The 20,024-nt window shown below is 47.7% G+C and overlaps 1 pseudogene; it reads left to right on the top strand.

Moving 5' to 3' along the window:
* Nucleotides 1-18,697: 18,697 nt before the first annotated feature.
* LOC148094310 (igE-binding protein-like) lies at nucleotides 18,698-19,681 on the top strand (annotated as a pseudogene).
* Nucleotides 19,682-20,024: the final 343 nt, after the last annotated feature.

Here is a 20,024-nt window from a genome sequence, read left to right as displayed (position 1 = left end):
TGTGCTACTTAAGCTTGGGGAGGGGGGTGCAGTGATTCAAGGTGTGGGAGGCTTAGCCTTGGACATGGGAGTGGTGGCAGCAGGCTGACCAGGGTGGTGGGTGCTGGTGCTGGATCCGGGTTGCCTGGGTCTCAGGGCGCCACCAGCGTGGCAGGCAGGGGGATGTGGCCAGTTGAGGGGAGCTAGTTTGTGAGCCCACTGAGCTGCGGCCTCATTCCCCGTGGCCACTGGCAGCACAGTGCTGGGGCCAGGGGGCTGGAGACTTGTCTCTGCTGCTGCTACTGGTCTGCTGCAACTGGGCAGGGACCTGGATTTTGGGGTGGGGCTAGGGATGCTGCTGGACTGTTGCCCTCTGCTGGTCTGCAGTGTGGGGGCTGCACCCTAACCCATCCACAACTACTGGGTTTGCTGGGGCTGTGGGCTCAGCCTGCTGCAGCTGTGGGCCTGTCCCTGTTCTCCCCCACCCTGCCTCTCCTGCGCGTTCCAGTAAGCCCACCCTTGAGGGCCTGGTGTGTGGACCATTTAGTGTGTCGAGCAGGGGAGCCTTTGTTGGGTTCTGGACAATGCACATTAAGTAGAAGTCGGGGAAGAAGAAAACATTCCTGTGAGGGTTGTGGAGTCACCTTTCTTGGAGCTGTGGCGGGAAGGTGGCAAGTGACCCCCCCCTTCCCCTCTGAGATGAGAGCAGGGGCTGCGGGCAGACAGCCGCCCTCCCGCTGGGTTCCCAGCGCATCGCCTGAGGCTGCTCAACGGGAGGTGCGGGGACCCACTGCTGGCCCTTGGGCGACACAGCTTCTCCAGGAAGAGCCCTGAGCAGGCAAGTGACCTCAGTTCCTTCTCTCGGACTCGCCCACCAGGCAAACCCCTGCTCTAGGGGCGGGTGGAGAGAGCCCAGGTCCTCCTGTGAGAGGAAGGCAGGGAGGCGGGCCCTGCCCTTTCTGATGCTGAAATCACCCTGGGAATTAGCGCGTGTCTGTCGTTCACACCGACTGAGGAGGAGAAAGTGGGACAGCAGCCTGCTAGGTGCTACAGAGACCTGCTGCGGGTTTTAAATTCTGCTACAGGGGACCCACAACATGGATCACTCACGTCTTGATGGGTTTGGTAAACCAGGTTTTTTGGGGGAAGGAGTCGTTCTTTTAAGGAAGAATTTCCTCCATTTCAGCTTGTTCGGTTTAACTGAAGATTTTCTCCTTCGTTTCTTGTCCTGCACTTTATAAACCGAGTGTCCTGGCCGCTCCTAAGAGGAGACGTGATGCTAATTTCCGTCCCTTGATTTTTATTCATGACATTGAAACGTGCAGTTTAGTTAGAAAGCTGCTATTTCGCGTCCCCTGCCGAAACGTTGTTGAGCCACACGGCAAAGTTCCCGCGCTGGTTTCCTCTGAGTTCTGCTTAAAGCCCGTGTGTCTCTCCTGAGTGTGAGGAAGCAGCTGCTCAGGAGGGAGACCCAGACCCGCTTCTGCCTGTAGCCGGTTGGCTTTGTGACCTTGGGCGATAGACCTACAATCTCTCTGAGCCTTGGTTGCCTCTTATGTAAAATTGGGGACTTGGACTAAGTCAGTGATTTTCATACCTTAAACAATTTTCTTTCAAGGACTAGAACTTTAAAAAATTTTTTTCTTCATGAAACTGTATTATATAAAACAGAGACTTAGAGCTGTCTAGCTAAAGGAGGGATGGAGACTCAGGCTCTGCAGTCCTAACTTGTCCCCGGTGGAAACTCAGATTCTTATGGGATATAGTTTGAGAACTACCAGTAGTGAGAAAAATCCTTCTAGTTATAAATCCTTTGAATTTAAAGTTGCCGATGCATTGTTTTTATGTGCATAAGTTCCTCGCCTTTCTATATTTTTGGTAAATGGGAAAATATAAATAAAATTGCAGATGTGTTCTCCTTATGAATGTTGGACTTCAAGCTCCTTCCACCATCTGAACAGAATCCTCACTTAGAAATAAGCATAAATGTCACAGAAGTAAATATTTAGGAAAAGTGCTTTTTGGGGAAAAGATAGTTACATCAGTGGTTTCTTAATTCAACTTGTGTAAAAATGTGCTTTACATTGCACATATTGTTTATTAATGGTAACATAAAATTGATTCAGTAAAGGCCTCTCTCTGTGAGGTGCTGAGTTAGCACCACAAGGCCTGTCGAGCAAGGTCGCTGCCACCCTCTCCGTGTAATAAGGCCTGTCGCTCATGCTCTTGTAAAGTGTGACGGAGAACAGCCTCCGAAAATACTGGGGAACATGTCAGGCAACAAATTTGTCTTCACACCTAAAATTTGGAAAGGCATTGGGTATCACATTATCATGATCGCCACAGTGTTTATGTTTAGCAGAGTATTTTAAACCCTGTTTCAGGCATTTAGGGAGAAGATACCTTTTACAAGAAAGGTTTAAGTTAAGAATGCTCTAGATTGGGATATGTAATACCATTTGCAATATCCCCACACATTTTATAGTGAAGAAGACTATAATTATAATTAGTTGAATGTTTCCAAATTTATCCCTAATTTCTAGAAAGAAATGTTTCAGTCATAGAACAGACAGCAAAGTAGCTTTATTTATTTATTTATTTTTGCTGGTAGAATTTTCACGCGACCTATGACAGTACCGCTTTTGTCATTTTAGGTTGAAAAATTAATGGCATAGAACATACTTTGAGATTTTAATTTTCTAAAACTATAAGAATAGAAAAGCCACATTAAGGAAAACTTCATTAAAATGGAAAACAAGCCCCAAAACTTTTAAAAAGGGCAGTTTTTCTAAGACTTGCAAAGTAATGCACTCAGTGTGAAATATGACTTGACTCGATTGAACTTCTTTGAACCAATGGGATGAAACATCACTTTTCTGAAGTTATGTTTATTCAATAGACCAAGATTAATTATGCTTTTTATCAGGTTAATCTCAATAGCATTACATATACATGCTTCCTGTTATCTAAAATTATTTTATTTATGTGATTATTTTTCTGTTTACGCAATCCCAAATTAGGCCTAGTCTCTAAAAGCATTATTTAAAGGACGCATTTCATAAGCTCTTTCTCATTCCTATAATAATGTCTCTTATTAAACTGAAATAGTATAAATATATTTGACTTCCTGCAGATGCAGCAGGAGCTTGAAAAAAACTCTAAGTAGAAAACTAAAAGAAGGTATGTTGCCAAAATTTGCTAATTAAATTGAAACATCATTGATTTCTGAAACACACTGTAAGTGGGGAAGGGCATTTTCCATGTCCGGGTGACAGGCACTGACTGCACCATGTGTTTTCTTGTCCAAAGCGAGTGAACAGTGAAAGCGCAGCGTGAGGAAGATCCGCTTATTCTGCGTCTGCTCATCGTGTCCCGTAGCTTTTAGAAACCTCAACAGTCCGTGTATCTCTCTCTTTTTTAAATCCTCCCCCGAGGAGATGTTTTTACTGATTTTAGAGAGAGAGGGAGGGAGGGAGAGAGCTAGATACAGAGAGAAGCATTGATGTGAAAGATAAACATCGATTGATTACCTCCCGTTCCTGCCCCCACCCGAGAGCAAACCGGACACGTAGGTATGTGCCCTGATGGGAATCGAACCTGCAACCTTTAGTTGCAAGGGACAGTCCTACAGCTGGGCCACCCAGCCGGGCCGTGCATCTCTCCTTTCTGGCCACCCCCTTCCTTTCCTCTGTGATGCTGATGGAATGTCAGCTGAAACTGTTGCCAGAAATCTGGGCGTCACCCACTTCTTAGGTTTTCACCAGGGACCAGGACTTAGTGAAGCAGCTACAGTTCTCATAGCTATCACCCGAGGGCGACATTTAGATCTCCAGTCACTGACTTTGTCAGTCACTTACCTCTGCCCTCAGGAAAATCTCCAGATTCCTTTGCATGGAGTAAAAACACCAAGTCCATTGTTTTGGCCAAATAACTCAGACTTGTCTCTAGGCGCTACTTCCCCTCCTCCGCCCCTTTGCTCCAGCGTCTGGCAAACGAGGCGATTCGGCTCCACAGGAGCCCCCCTCGCCCCTAGTCTTGGCACCTGCTGCCCTTCTCTTTCTGGCATAGGTTTCCCGTGTCCTTCGGGTATCAACTTACACATCCCCGCTCCCCAGAGGCCAGCCATGCTGACACACAACTGGAATGTCCCTTCTGTGTGCTCCAGCGGGGCCCTGTTTTATATTCGCCACGGTGCATGCAGCTCTGAGTGGAAACTGCCTGCTCCTCCGTCTGTTCAGTTTACAGCGGGCGACTGTCCAGGGCTGGCCTGAGCAGCTTCCCCTCTAACTCCAGCGCCCGCCGTGCTCCTTACTGTGTGGCTGTTGAGTGAATGACCCTCAAGGCAGCCAGATGCCTGCTACTTAGCCATGATAGCAATTCTGTTTTGTTTATTTTTGTTTTGGTTTGGTTTTATATATAACACTTTATTAAACTTATTGGGGTGACAATGGTTAATATGAACACATAGGTTTCAGGGCTGGGTTTCTGTTACAAGATCTGTATATTCCTCTGTGTGCCCCCACTCAGAGTCATATCTTCTCCCATCACCGTATATTAAGACCCCCCTTCGCCCCCCACCCCCTTCCCTCTAGCAACCAGCACACTGCTGTTCGTGTCCACAGTAGCACTTCACCCCGTGTGCATCCTCGGGCAGACCACAGGCCACAGTAACCTTGTGCTGTGCACTGTCGTCATATACAGATGTTTTCATTCTTCTTAACACTTATACTTAGTGGCAGTGTAGATAAAGAATATAATTTTCCTTTTCTTTCCAGGTGCTGCTGCATTTGAATCTGAATCCTTTAGAGCTTATCCTGTAGGATCCATTGCTCAGTGAACTTCACATCAAGATCTACTTGTGAAAACGTTATGAGAATATGCACAGATTTTGAAGAAAAATTATATGATCTGAAACAAATGGTAAAAATTTATTTACTGGACTGTTTACATAACATTTCAATAATTGTTTTCCATTAAATGCATAACATGTGAGATCTTTATTAAAGAAAAATATTTCTGGATCATGTGTGTGCTGAAAATTTATAGTATTTTAAACTATGTTTCAAGCATGTTTTCTAAGTGAAAGCCAGCAGTATGGAGGTTGACATACTGGAACTGCCCAAATACCAGCGGTTTAAACCACACCCAAACCACCAAAATGTCCTTCACACTTTAGTGGTGTTAATTGATAGCTTTTTTATCTATTCCAATTTTATCACTATATTTGATCCTAAAGATTTAGACAGACATCACTTTTATATCTGCTGCTGTGGCTGCCATCAATGTTGGCATGTATTACAATTGTTAGTTATATTGCCATTAGACTCATCGCATGTTATTTTAGACTCTGATTCATAGGTCTCCCCTTGTGGGGAAATAAAGTTTGCCTAAGGCTTCTTCCCTTTTCTATTGATTTATTTTTTAGAAATAGTGTTAAAGTTAGAGAAAGCTCCAAGTTTTAGTACAAAGAACTCTTTTCCCCTGAACCCTTTGAGAGTAAATTGCTGACATTATGCCAACACCTCGATTCCTTTAGTGTTTATTTCCTACCAGTCAGTACCTTCCACTTGCTACCAGACCACCCTCACAATCAGGAATTAACACGAATACATTCTATTATTTCATCCTCATATTCTTTTCCATTTTTGCCACTTGTCTGTAGTGTCTGTTATAGCAAAAGGATCCTGTTCAGATCCCTGGGTTGCATTTAGCTGTAGTGTGTGTTCGTCTCCTTCAGCCTGGAGCAGGCCCTTAGTCTTTCCTTGGCTTTCGTGACCTTGGGTCTTTTGAAGAGTAAGCTCCGTAACGTAGACTGTCCTTCGGGTGGATTTTTCTGATGTTTCCTTATGATGAGATTTCGGTTATGCATTTTTAGCCCGAGCATCACAGAAGTCGTCCTACACTCTTCTAACTGTGTCCTGTGGTGGGGCCTACGCTGTTGCTCTGCCATTCTTGGTGATGTTAATGTGGGTCAGGGAGGGTGGTACCTGCTTGGTTTCTCCTCTGTAATGTTCCCTCCTCACTTTACAAGGAATTAGTGTTTTATAGGGAAGTACTTTGGGACTATGGAGCTATCTCTTCCCTACACTTCTGATTGACTCATTTATCAATATAGGCTCATGGCTTATTTTATTCAATGGGTTACAATTTGTTAAAATAATTTTTCTGAATTTATTTTTCTTTTAGAAAACTCTGTATTGGCAGTTTCAGACTTACAAAACAGCTGCAAGAATAGTAGAAAGAATTCCTGGGTACCATCCCCCAAATGCTAACATTTTACTACATTTGCTTTACCCTTCCTCCCTCCTCTCTTCCTAGATAAATATAAATGTAGGTATGACACATACACACACACACACATATATATAAAATCTGAAAGTTACACACATGCCTCTTTACTCCTCAGTACTTTAGTGTGCATTTCCTATGAAAACGGAATTATCTTACCGAACTGCGGTATAATTATCAAAATGGGGGAATTAAAATTGGTTCAGTATTAATATGTAATCTTGGATATCATTTAGATTTTCCTATTGTCTCGGTAATATCCCTTATAGTCAAAAAAAATCCATGACGCTGTGTTGTGCCCATTGTCCCGTTTCTTTAGTCCCCTTCATCTGGGACAGTCTTCGGGCTTCCTTTGCTTTTCCTGACTTCCAGTTTGAAGAGTGCAGGCAGCTATTCTGTGGACTCCCGTTCGGGGCCGCGTGGAGCTCCCTCACGCAGCGCAGGTTATGCCGTCCGGGCGGGCGCGTCCCGCAGCGACGCGGATCTTCCAGCACAGCCGACCTGGGGCACACGCTCGGCTCCAGGCCTGGCGCTGTTGACCTGGAGCGTGCGGTTAAGAAGCGTCTGCCGGGCTTGCCCACAGTGAAGTTCCTATTTATGTTTTGTACGTCACAGATCCCTTGTGCGGGGTCCTCTGAGCGGTGCCAATACCTGGCCCCTCCTCTGAATTTCTCGCAGCTGGCACAGCGCCCGCGATGATTCCTGCTGGAATCAGCCGGTACCATGTTGTCTGCCAGGTGCTGGGGCCCTCATTCCGCCATCCCTTCTGCACCGAGACAGTTAAAGACAAGTGGGCACGAGGGAGAAGGGAAAGCTGACTGTTTTGGTGCTTAATTCCCCCCATTGGGCCCGTGGTGGCCTTTTGGGGTGCCCTCCTGTCTTTCTGACCTGTCCCCATTTTCCCTTGAGCTCTTCCTTGCTCTCTGGGCACAGGATGTTCCAGGCTCGCCCTGCGGTTTCCTGCCCAGCCCTGGAATCAGCCTTTCCCATGAGAGCCCCGACTCCTCTTACGGGCGAGGACGTTTAGAGACCAAGGCCCGGCGCTGGCTGTGGGGTGCGCGCCGCTCCCGGGCTCATTGCTCACGGGCCCCTCAGAGCAGCAGGGACCGTGTGTGTGCAGAGGACACGCACATCCGCGCACACGCGTCTGCAGTTATCTGGGAATATATTGAAAAGCAGGAGTTCTCACCAATCTATCCCGCGGGGTTCATGCTAGTTGTTTCCTTTCCCTTCTTAGTCCCTTTCCTGGCAGTAAGCGGGCCCCACCCGCAGTATCTGATTATCTGGTCAGGCTCCTGTCGGTAACCAGCTCTGTCGCCCCTGCCCCTGCGCACGTGGCCCCTCCCTCCCGCCTGGATTGTGACCCCCACACTGGGTTGTCTCCACTGCTGTCCCTTCCAGGCATGTGCCCGCTTCACCCCATCCTTCCTCACCCTGTGCCGGGCCACCTCTTCTGCAGATGACTTACCCTGTCGGCTCTGAAGGCCAGGCTGGGCGGTCCTGCCTGCGGGGTGCCCCCTGACCTTGCTGTCTGACCCCTCCTGCCCTGTCGCCCGCCTTTCGGGGTGCTCTGGCTCCAGCGCCAACACTGTGCAGGGGGCCCTCCCAGACTCACGCCTTCCTCGTTCCATCCGGGCTCCAGCACCTCGCTCTGGGCCACCGCACCTCCCTGCCTCTGTCCCCATGCCTTTGAGCCAAAATGTTTGGAAGAGAAGGAAGCAGGAGAGGGCTCCAAAAACCTTTTATAAACAACTTGTCAAGCACTACAAATATACCGCAAGGATTCTGATTGGAATTGCATTGTATCTGTAAATAAATTGTGGAGAAAAGGCATGTATAATATTGAGTTTTCCAAACTATTTAATAGTTTGTCTGATTAACTCTCAATGTTTAAAAATATTTTCCATAGAGATCTTGCATATATTTTTTAGATATATTCTCAATTATTTAATACTTTTGATCCTAGTATAAATGTCATTTAAAAAATCAATTTTCTTTTTCCAGCTTTTAGAAATAAAATTGTTATTTTGCATTTTGAGCTTGGATTCAGTATTTTGCAAAACTCTCATTTTTTCTTACTTGAATATTTTATCTGCAGATTCTTTTGGATCTTCTACATGAACAGACATGTAATCTATAAATTGTGATAGTTTTGTTGCTTCTTTTCCAATGCCTAGAATATTATTTTTCTTATGTAAGCAAGGTTTCAAAAAAGGGTGGGAGAAGAGTTGGAATCCACTTCTTGTCGAAATTGCAAAGGAAAAAGAGAATATCTCTCTATGATTATGTAGATAGTGGGTTTTTAAAAGTAGGTGTCCTTTATTAGTGTGTTAGTTTTCTCTGGCTCTGTAACAAATTGTTATTGGTGGAAGTGTGGTCTTGGGGTACTGCTGGAAGAAGCATTTCTGGAGGCCCCCACGGGAGGATGAGGTTTGGTAAGAAGCTTTATTTCCACGGAATTACATCCCTGGGTTTCCAAAGCCCCATCTCCTTTAGTCCAGTCAGAGAAGTGGAGCTGGGATTTCGGTGGAGCTAAAAGTAAAGCCAGTGTCCAGAGTTTCCTTTCCGTGTCGGAGCTGGGTCCAGGTCAACATCAGGCTGGTTACAGCCCATTAGTCCACTGTGTGTGTGGTCCACGCACGTATTTATTATTAGCAGTTGTACTGAAGTACACTGGCCTAACATTTGTTCCATTTAAAAAATAAATATATCATTTGGGCCATAAAAAATATCAATCATTTTTCCTTGCTGTTATAAGATTAATGATAAACTGTTTTGTGTACAGCATTTCTATATGTGTGCTGTGTCAATTTTTAGTGAAAAGATACTTTTACTAAAAGAATAGTGTTAGCCCTGGCCGGTGTGTGTCAGTGGTTAGAGCATTGGCCTGTGCACCAAAGGGTTTGATTCTTGGTCAAGGCACAGATCTGGATGCAGGTTCCATCCCTGGCCCCAGTCAGGGCGAGCGTGGGAGGCAAGCAGTCGATGTGTCTCTCTCTCACATCAGTGTTTCTCTCTCACGCTCCCTCCTTCCCTCCCTTCCACTCTGTCTAAACGTAAATGAGAAAAATACCCTCAGGTGAGAATTAACAAAAAATAAAAAATTCTATACCCAATGAAAGAGTTATCATCCACAAACTCCCCAGAGGCATTAGATAAGTATTAAAAGAAAAAATCTGTGAAGTGCTGATACATGCTGGAACATGGATGAATGGGCTACAGAATATCAGGACAGGTTTGAAAGGGGAAGTCAGGTTAGATGAGTGTTAAACCTAAACAAATGAGTGACTCTAAGGAGACCGTTCATTGTCTGCTGTAACCTGGGAAAACAGGTTCAAGAAACTATGGTTAAGATTGGAGGGAAGACACAGAAAAGATGAACTATAAGGGAGGGAGGGAAAGGAAAGAGTGTATTGACTGGGTTATTGATTTTCTTACAGATGGTGGTCTGATGGGATGATCTCTCCTGGGGGGTATCTAATCCGGGAAATTTAGTTGTGGATAAAATCTGTTTCAATAGCAGGTGCTTTTGGTAGGCGCAGAGCTTGCTGTTCCCACACATCTCACTGTGGAAAACTGCATAAAATAAGATCCAAAGGAATATATTAGGAAAACGTCTCAAGCAAAGATCAATGGGAAGGAAGAAGAAAGTGCTCAGGCCGGCAGAGGGCGCGGCGCCGCTGGAGGGAAGGGCAGAGGCCCCTGAGCGGGCCCCTGGGACGTCCCGCTGGAGCCGCGGGCGGAGGAAACGGGGCAGCGCGGGCACCAGGCCTGGGCCCGGGGACACCCCTGCGGCGGGATGACACGGAGGCCGCCGGGGCCACTTCGCAGGGCCATTTCCTCCCAGAACTGGCTGCAGTTCTCCAGCTGGGACGGCCGTGGGGACCCGCGGGCGGGACAGCCTTCCCTGGGGAGGAGGCTCCCTGCTGAGGAAGTCACAGCAAACGGAGCGGCGCTGTGGCCCGGGGCCAGCACCGGCTCGGGGACAGCGTGGAGACCGCGTCCCGAGGTGAGCCCAGCGCCCTGCAGCGTGAAGGCGCCGGGACGCGGGCCCGCAGCGCGAAGTCAAAGCTGAGACTGGAAAGCTGCGGGGAGACTCTCAGTGAGGCCCCCGGGCCTGCGGCCACCGCGCACTCTAAAGACAAAGGCAGGAATTTCTTAAATGACAACCGGGTGTGCGAGGGAATTACAGCCCCTGTTACATCTTGGCTGCACAGTGAATCCCACGGGGTCAGACTGAACCGCTATGGGGGGTTTCTCCCAATTGCTTTTTAAAAACTGGGATGTAACGTAACATTCACTGTTTGAAAGTGTACAAGTCAGTGATTCTTAGTCCATCAGCCATGTTGTCAAACCATCACCACTCCCTAATTCCAGAGTATTTCCATCACACCAAAAAGAAACCCTGTTCATATAAGCCCTGAGTCCCCACTCTCCCCTCCCCGGTCTACTGGTCACGGCAAATCCGCTTTTATTTTTCCCTATGGATTTGCCCGTTCTTGACATTGCCTAGAAACGGGATCAGTCATTGTGTAGCCTCTTGTGGTTGGCACCTTTCACTCAGCGTGATGGCAAAGTTCCCCCGTTTTGTCGCGTGTGGCGTTCCTCATTTCTTACTAGACTGACTGACACTGTCCTGCTGGGTGGAGGGACAGCACTTGTCTCCCGTGACCATGGGCCCAGCAAGCATCCCGGGCTGGTCAGCGTGTGGGTGAAGTTGGAGCCATTATTCCTTGTTTAGGTCCTTCTGAGTTTCTAGCATGGTCTTTGACAATACTAAGTTCTGGGTTTTGGACCAGGACTGTATGTGTGATAACTGGAATGGAAGCTGGGGACTGCTTTGTTTTCTAAAATGTGTAGGCGTGGGAAACAATTGCTGTAAATTTTTTGTGCTTTGAGTCCCCGCGAGGGGGGCTCCCGAGCCGCTCCGCGGTGGACACACAGGGTTTCGCTGTCCTGCGCTCGCCTCCCGGAAAGGCCGCAGCTGCCGAAGGAACGCAGACCCGGGGCTCCTCTCCCTGAAGTCGGGCAGGAGGGGGCGCTGCAAAGAATGACCCCGGCCTTTAAGGTGGGATTCGGGACTTTAATTTCTTTGGATTAGTAATGCGCAAGGACATCAGGACTTTTTTACACTTTCGCTCTTTTGGACTTCAACAGAAAGATTTTGGATTTTAATTTTTTAAGATTATAATCCTTTAATTATGTCACTAGGAAATTAATGAGAGAAGTTATTTTAATTTTGGAACATCACTACATATTTACATAATTTGGAAAATATTTTATAAAATTTAATTTGGAATATTTAATTTTTATATCTTGACATTGTTATTTGATCTCACTGCAGAAACTCTGGGAGGCTACATTGGGAAATATGGTTCTACACAATTTTGGGATAGGAAGTGTCTCTGAGTTCAGAATGGACATTGAGATCATTCAATTAATAGACCATTCTGTCCCATTTCAGAGCCTAGAGCAAAGTCTAATTCTTTCTGCAGAAAGAAAGGTCCAAGAGAGCCCCAGAAGGACCCACTTATTAATAGGGAAGGATATATGATAGAAATATTATATAATGTTTGGTGTACAATAGGAAAGATATTAGCAAGTGGTGAATTAAAGTTTATGGACTTTGAGAAGTGCTTGCTTTTCATTACAGCAGCAGCTTACACTATATGTACAAGTGGTTTTCTGTGAATGAATTTGACTTTAGGATGTAGATTATATCCCTGGGATTTATGTTTATCAACAGAAGGCTCATTCCATTCGTGATCTGATTGTCCTTAAGAGTGGAAGCCCTTTATCCTTGATGTGCTAAAGCTCTCTTGCAACTCAGTGGAACATAACTGAGCCACACTTCAACTTTTTGCTGTACCCAAAACTTAGATTGAGCAGAACTCTAATATTGAAGAACATGATACACAGCTTCAAACTGTAGCCTGACATTTAGGATACCTTATAAAAATAGAGTCTATTCTAAAACTCCTTTGGTACCTCAGGGTTAAATATATTTCTAATCTTTCAGTAACTCTGTGAGTGTATTTAGATTGATGTTAAATATTACAAATCACACTTGTTTCATCAATGTGTAAAACGTGATCACATTGTAAATTCTATTCTTCTACCAGTATTTTTCCACTTAGTGGTGACCTGATAGAATCACATAATTCCATAATTTCTATTTAACTGTTTATTTGGTTTCTAAAATTTATTCTAAGTAACACTCCAATGAATACCTTAGCATGAACTGCAGTAGCTGGTTGTAATGACCTTCTCTGTGGGAGCTAAGACCTGGTAATGTTGCTGAAAGGTGTTGGTGTGAAGATACCGATTTGTATTGGAATTCACCCTCAGAGAGAGATTAAAAACACCCCTGAGAAGATCCTTGCGCTCTGAGAAAGCATGAGCTGGGGGTCTACTTTTTAGGAATATGCACTTTTTGAGTGGGTTGAAAAAATATATAGTAGCAGTAAGAAAGCAACAACCCAAAAATAAGAATAATTGACTTTCCATCTTTTAAGCCAGTGGTTGGCAAACTATGGCTGAAATGTAACCTGCTGTTTCTGCACGGCCTGTGAACTAAGAACATTTTCTGTATTTTTAAGATGTTGATAAAAGATCAAAGGAAGAATAATATTTTGTGATATGTGAAAATTATATGAAATTTGAATTGCAGTGAATAAAGCTCTATTGGAACACAACCCCTTCCTTTTGTTTACATATTGTCTACTCTCATGTTCCAACAGACCCTGTGGCCAACAAAGCCAACAAATACATACTGTCTGGCCCTAGCTCTCTGCCGCCTTTCCCGCGCACTGTTTCCCGCAGCATGTGGCCGTCCCCGGGCCATGACCGGCTGCGGCATCATCCCAGACGCAGCCCGGTGGCAGCCAGGGGCTCCCACAGCCCCGTCCAACAGTGGCGGTTGAGGGGCCGGGTCAACGTGCTCAATGTGGTAGATTTTTTTTTCAATGCTGTGCCCTAAAATGGGTGGAATGAGTAAACAGCTATAATGTATTTCTATTTCTTATTCCTGTCATTGGATATGAGGTCACATCTTGTCCACTAACTACATCACTGGTTCAGATCCTTGAGACCCAAAGCACGGTCCACAGCCAAGGAAACGCATCACCGTCTGGAGCTTATTAGAAACGCAGAACCTCCAGTCCCACTCCACGACCCTCAGGCACATTGAAGTGTGAGCAGCACAGGTTTAGACAGAAACAAAAGATTTCCTAAAAATGGGGAGCTGTTTGAGGAACACAGATAAGGTCTGACTGAACTTAGTCACAATAAAAAAAAAAAATAGTTGACTCTTACATGCCAGGTGCTATGCTAGGAACAAGGAGCCTAAGGATGAAACATTTATTATGGAAACATTTAAACATACACAAAAATCTAAAGATTAACAGAATGAACCTGATCCACCTTTCATGGAAGGGTTTTGGCATCCCTTGATTCATTGCTTGGATGCATTATCTTATTAAGGCTTGAAAAATGATTAGTTTCACATTTTTATTATTGCTTTAGCTCTGATTAGCTGCAATTCTTCTATAAAGACTTTTCCCTTGTCATCCAATTATTACTCTGAAGTACAGATTTTATGAGGAAAGCAGAATTAGTGCCTGATACTTTCCCTTTCATCACCAATTTTTAGAAGAGCTACTTCCAAATGTTTATAGTTTTACTTTTTGTTAAGCATCTTTATGAACTCATGGAATTGTATAGATTTATAACACATAGATTATATGTGATTTAATCCACTGTAGTCATGTTTAAATTGTCCCATCTTTAGGAAGTGGGAACCCCTGTGGATAATGATCTTTTTTTTCTGCCCTAGTATTCTGATAGGTCCTTTCTTTCTGGCATGACAAGATACTTAAGGGGCATTTTGTAAGTGTCCTGTATTAGACCTGGGCAAGGAAGTCTAGCTACTTTTACTGGGAAATAGTGTTTAGAGACCACCATCTAGGTGATAGTGAGTAGGAAAGCCCATTGCCACTAGGCATCATTTCTTTCAGGTCTTTTTAGTGGACAGACTAGGAAACATATTTTCATAGAAAGGGAAAAATATATCATGAATTCATACTGATGTTTTCAAATCAATGGAAGATTATAGAATTTTTGCTTAACATCTTGAAAAATATATAAATTATAAAAATGTTTGGGGAAAAAATATTTGTATATTTGTATATTTTTACCCTGAAAACCTGAGATCCTAATAACATCAACATAATTACTTATTTGCTTTAACATACAATATATGTATATCTAATCTTTTCAAAATAACAATACAAATATTGTTTTACTAACACTAAAGTAACTGGATTCAATTTAGGATTTCTTTGTAATTCTTTTTGTCTTTGGGATATACTTTGAAGTTCTGTGGTGTGGTTTTTTTGTTGTTATTTTTAAATTTATCTTTCTTGTTGAAAGTATTACAGATGTCCCTTTGCCCCCATTGATCCCCTCTACCTAGCAGCATCCCCCCTTTCCAAACCCTCACCACACTATTGTCTGTGCCCACAGGTTATGCTTATATGCATATAAACTCTTAGGTTAATCGCTCCCCACCCCTCACCTCCACCTTCCCTCTGAGGTTTGTCAGTCTGTTCTGTGCTTCTCAGGATCTATTTTGTTCATTGGTTTGTTCTGTTCATTAGATTCATATCTGAGTGAGATCCTCTGGTACTTGTCTGTCTCTGACTGGCTTATTTCACTTAGCATAATACTCTCCAGGTGCCTCCAGGCTGACTCAAAAGGTGAGAGATCCTTTTTTATAGCTGTGTAGTATTCCATGGTGAAAATGTGCTACAGTTTTTTAATGTATTCATCTACTGATGGGCACTTGGGCTGTTTCCAGATCTTATCTATTGTAAATTGTGCTGCTATGAATACAGGGTGCTTTGGGTTTCTTAGGATATATTCCTAGAAGTGGGCTCGCTGGGTTAATTGGCAGTTCCATATTTAATTTTCTGAGGAAACTGCACACTGCTTTCCACCGTGGCCGCACCAGTCTGCATTCCCACTGGCACTGTATTCAAGAAGGTGCTTGATGTGACTTAAATCTTCTTGGACTTGTGGAGACTTGTTTTGTATCCTAACATGTGTCCATCTTTGAGAATGTCCTGTGTGCCCTTGAGAAGAGTGTTTCTTCTGCGGCTTTGGGGTGGAATGTTCTGTAAATGTTGATTAAATGCATCTAACCTAGTGTGTCACTTAGAGTCCCTGTTCCCTTGCTGATTTTTGTCCGGGAGATCTCCCTAGTGAGGTGGGCGGGATGTTGAAGTCCCTCCCATGGCTGCATTGCTGCCGATGTCTCCATTAACGTCTGCAGAAGCTCTTTTCATATTGAGGTGCTCCTGTCTGGGGCGCACATGTGCTTACAGGGTTATGCCCCTTGTTGGATCCGTTCCTTTAGTGTGTAGGGACCTTATTGTCCCTTGCTGTGGCCTTCATGTTGAAGTCTATTTGTCAGATATGAGTATTGCTGCCCAGCTTTTTAAATTCCCGTTTGCAGGAAGGTGAGTGTCTTTCCCTCCTTCACCCTCCCTGCTGCGCGGAGACAGGGCTGGAGGGGACGCAGCGCCCCCGCCCCAGCCCCGCCTGGCCCGGGCCGCACCCGCTGGAGGAACGGAAGTCCCCCTTCCCCCCAAGTCAGCCTCCAGCCCAGAAGGCCCCCCCCAAAGGTTTTCTTTCTTGGGGGCGTGGGGGAGGGGGCGCATTTCTCCGAAGTTGCGGGATTTCTCCTCTCCGGGTGAGGGCGGCTCTTCCTCCGGGCGGAGAGGGCGGGGTGCGCTCGGACCCGGGCCCAGCCGCCTGAAGCACAGCGCCCCATCCTCCACCCTGCAGCCGCCACTTTAGGCTGAGCCGGAGCAGCGGACCCTCCCGCAGAAGCGCTGCCCTCCCCCCTCCCTGCGCAGAGGAGCGGCCCCCCGAGGACGCCGACTGGAGAGTCAATGAGCCGGGGCTCAGCTCCCGCCGCGGCCCCGCCAGCTCCCCGCCGCGCCCCGACCCAGCTGCTCCCCTTCCCAGACAGAGAGGAGTTTGTTTTTCTGCCTTTATATCCTCCCGCAAACACTGCTGGGGCTGCGGGTTTGTTTAGGGCAGGAGCCCCGGAGCCTCCCACGGTGGCCAAATAAATCTCCAAACGCTCAATTCGGTGCCATGGGACTTAGCCTCGGTCACCTGGGCACAACCCTGCCCACCCGCCTACCCTCCCTCCCCCCACCTCCAGGGCTCGCACCCGCCCTCAGCCCCCCCTCAGAGGCCGCCCACTTCCCTGCGAGCCACCCGTTGGCGGGACCTCGGGCGGGAGCACCTTCGGGAGCTCCCTGGGGGTGACCTTCCCCCACCTTGGGGACAGCTCCCTGCGAGGGGGAGGGTGAGCAGGTGAGTGCGTGAGGGCGGCTTCACCACCCGCAGGGGAGTCATGTTTGCGGGGAGAGCGGCCCCGTGGGTTGAAAGGGTGACCTGCCGGGGCCCAGGAGCTGAGGAAGGAGGGACGGAGCCCCGGCTGTGGAATCAGTGTTGGGGGCCCGGGGGGCCCAGATATTCCCGCGCTCAACCCATCCACTGGGGTCCCCGCCGGCTCCTGGAGCAGGACACTCACTGCACCCTGTAGCCCGATCCCAAATTTATATTAGTTATTCGTTCCCAGCTTCCCCTGCCTGAACCTATCATCTGATTTTAGTTCCTTTGTATTTATAGGTAATCTCAAGAGATTGGTTTGAATGGAATATTTAAATGCAAATATGTTTTGTAAAACTGCATAGAATTTATCCTAAAATTTTTTCCTAATTTGTTGTTGAACCTGTCAGTAATTACAAAACGTGTGTTGAATTCTGTAATGTAATGAAGAGCTGGAAGTTTTTAAAAAAATAGTAGCAGTTTGGAATACCGTACTCCTTTCTGCATGGTCCCCAGTTTGCGGTCACTCCTGTCTTGTCATAATTTCTTCTTCTTAAAATGTCCCCCATTGGCATCTGTCAGCTGGGACTTGCCCCACCCCTCTGTGCCCCTAATTTTAAGCTGAAATGGGTGCGGTCCTTTCATCTGTCCCACAGTGTTCAGCGTGTCCAGCATTAGGTCACGGCAGCTCCGAATCTTTAAGGGAGAATCTAAGTTGTGGGGAGCCGCTGTGCCCCAGGCACGGAGGAGCTGCCTGGCTGAGCTGCAGAGCTGCTCTCCTGCTCCCGGACCCAGACCTTGAGGCACCAAGGCGATACTAATTTAACCTGCGGCCAGAAATTCCAGAAAGGCTTATCAGGAAGCTGGTCTGGGCCTGAAGGGTCAAAGGGCAGTCAAGGCACATACCAGCCAAGGACTCAATCCTCCCCAAAGTTCCCATTAGAAGCCGAGATACAGACAGTTACCAAGGTCTGAGCTCCTGCAGGAGGCAGGGTGTTTACTCTAAAGAGCGTTCACAGGGCCTTGAAGGAACTACTCTGAATGGGGCCAGGGGAAGGAATGCGGGGCGGGGCGCTATTCAGCAAAATCAACAGTGTCTGTGTAAATTGAGCTGGGAAAATAAACTCGGGGCTGCGGCAGTCAGGAGCTGCAGTCCTCCCGATCCCATCTTTTTGTGTCTGTCTCTTCTCCATCCTCACCCCTTCCTCAGGACCCCTCGACTCCGCAGACGGGCTCCGGCAAGTGGCGCCCGAACAGGACCTGAGAGTAAGGAACCCGTGAAGGACGTCGAGGAGGGACGGGTCCCAGAACAAAAGTAAGAGGTTGGTGCGCGACAATTTACAGTCGGGAGTAATAAATCATGGGACAGGGAAATAGTATAGAACTGTTCGTTCAGGTGTTGAAAAGCATGCTTAAAGCCAGGGGAACTAAGGTCACTAGTGCACAGATATTGAAGCTTCTGAGCTTTGTAGAGGAGAGCTGCCCCTGGTTCCCGAAAGGGCACAGTTAACAGGGAAACGTGGCAGCGGGTTGGAAAACAGCTGCAGACGCACTGTTCGCCCCATGGGCCCTCGGAGGTGCCGGTACAAACACTTTCCCTCTGGGCCCTGACTGGGGACTGTCTAGATCATGACCCAGAGGGCAAGCGGTGGGAGACGGCCACAGAGGACGGCGGTCCCGGGGCTGCGGCTCCGGAGGACAGAGAGAAGCCTCTGCCGGAGAATCCTTGTCCCCGGCCTTAGAGGCCTTAGTGCGGGTTGATGGGGGCAGTGAGGACGGCGACGAGCTCCGTCCGTGGGACAAGGCAGACTCAGAGGACGCCGCGGCTCGATGCCGCGAGGAGGACGAATGGCTCCTGGTAATGGAGGGAAAGCCCAAGGAGGAAGGGTCTGGAGGGCGGCTGGGACATCTAGAGCAGCTAATGCAAGGGCTACAAGAATGGATGCAAAAACTGCATAGCTGTCTACAAGAGGCGCAGAGCGTGCCTTTGTGGCCCGCCGTGCCGCAGGCCAGTCCTGCCCGGCCGCAGTGGCAGGTCTTTGTCCTGAGCCGCGAGACCCACCTCTGGTGGCGCTCTTGGGGGAGGGGGGCCTTCGGCCTTTGCAGGTTGCTCTCCCTCGGCCAGTAGGCGGCCAGGGGGCCAAGGTCTCTCCCCCCTCCAGTTGACCATGAGCCAAGCAGCCGCTGCGCCTGAGGACTTACAGGGCTTTCCCCAGGGCTTCCCCATTTTTGAACACACGCAAAATGGTCAGGTGGTGCGAGTCCACCAGCCCGTCTCGTTTCAGCAGCTGAAGGAACTGAAAGAGGCTTGTGCTCAATATGGCCCCAGCGCCTCATGCACCGAGGCTCTGATTGAAGCGATGGTGGCAGACGCTCTGCCTCCCAATGATCGGAAAAGCGTCTGTAAGACTTGCCTTAGCGGAGAAGATTATGCATTGTGGAAGTCAGAGTTTTACGAGCAGTGCCAGACCATTGCAGAGATGAACAGGGCTCAAGGGATTCCCATTACATATGAGATGCTGGTGGGGGAAGGCCGGTACCGGGACACTCAAAATCAGTTACACTACGACCAAGGGGCTTCTGCCCAGATTAACGATGCAGCCACTGAGGCCTGGAAAAAGCTCCCCGCTACAGGCAGAAAGACTGAGGACCTCTCTAAGGTGCGGCAAGGTCCAGATGAGCCGTTCCAAGATTTGGTCACAAGGTTGCTCCAGACAGCAGGAAAAATGTTTGGGGACGGTGAAGCTGCAATGATTGTGGTCAAGCAGTGGCCTATGAGAATGCTAACTCGGCTTGCCAGGCCGCGCTAAGACCCTGGAGAAAGAAAGGGAACCTTTCTGATTACATCAGGCTTTGCTCAGATATAGGGCCTTCTTATATCCAAGGGGCCACCCTGGCTGCTGCCCTGCAAGGAAAACCCTTGAAAGAAATCCTGTTCCCACAGCAGCGGGGGGTGGGGGTGGGGGGGTGGGCAGAAAAAAGAACATCCGGTCCCCCGCAGCTGTTTTAGCTGAGGACAGCTGGGCCATTTAATGCGTGACTGCCCTAAGGCAGGCCGCGAACTCCCAGAAGGGGTGGGGAAAGGAAGTAAGTGGGAGCCAGGACTATGCCCTCGGTGTAAGAGGGGGAGTCACTGCGGGGAGTCACTGCGTTAATGAATGTAGGTCCAAGAAAGATGCCCAAGGAAGCCCCCCTGCCGGGAAATGGGAGGAGGGGCCAGCCCCAGGCCCCGCAACAATGTTATGGGGCACTCCAGAATTTCCTCCCCGAAGGGACCCTCCGGGACACCAATCCATTCAACTGCTCTACCGAGCCATCCCAGGCAGCTCCGGATTGGACCTCTGTTCCACCGC

Source organism: Miniopterus natalensis, chromosome 1, assembly GCF_054644295.1.
Source record: "Miniopterus natalensis isolate mMinNat1 chromosome 1, mMinNat1.hap1, whole genome shotgun sequence".
Taxonomy (NCBI): domain Eukaryota; kingdom Metazoa; phylum Chordata; class Mammalia; order Chiroptera; family Miniopteridae; genus Miniopterus; species Miniopterus natalensis.
This window is presented reverse-complemented; position numbering and strand designations above follow the sequence as displayed.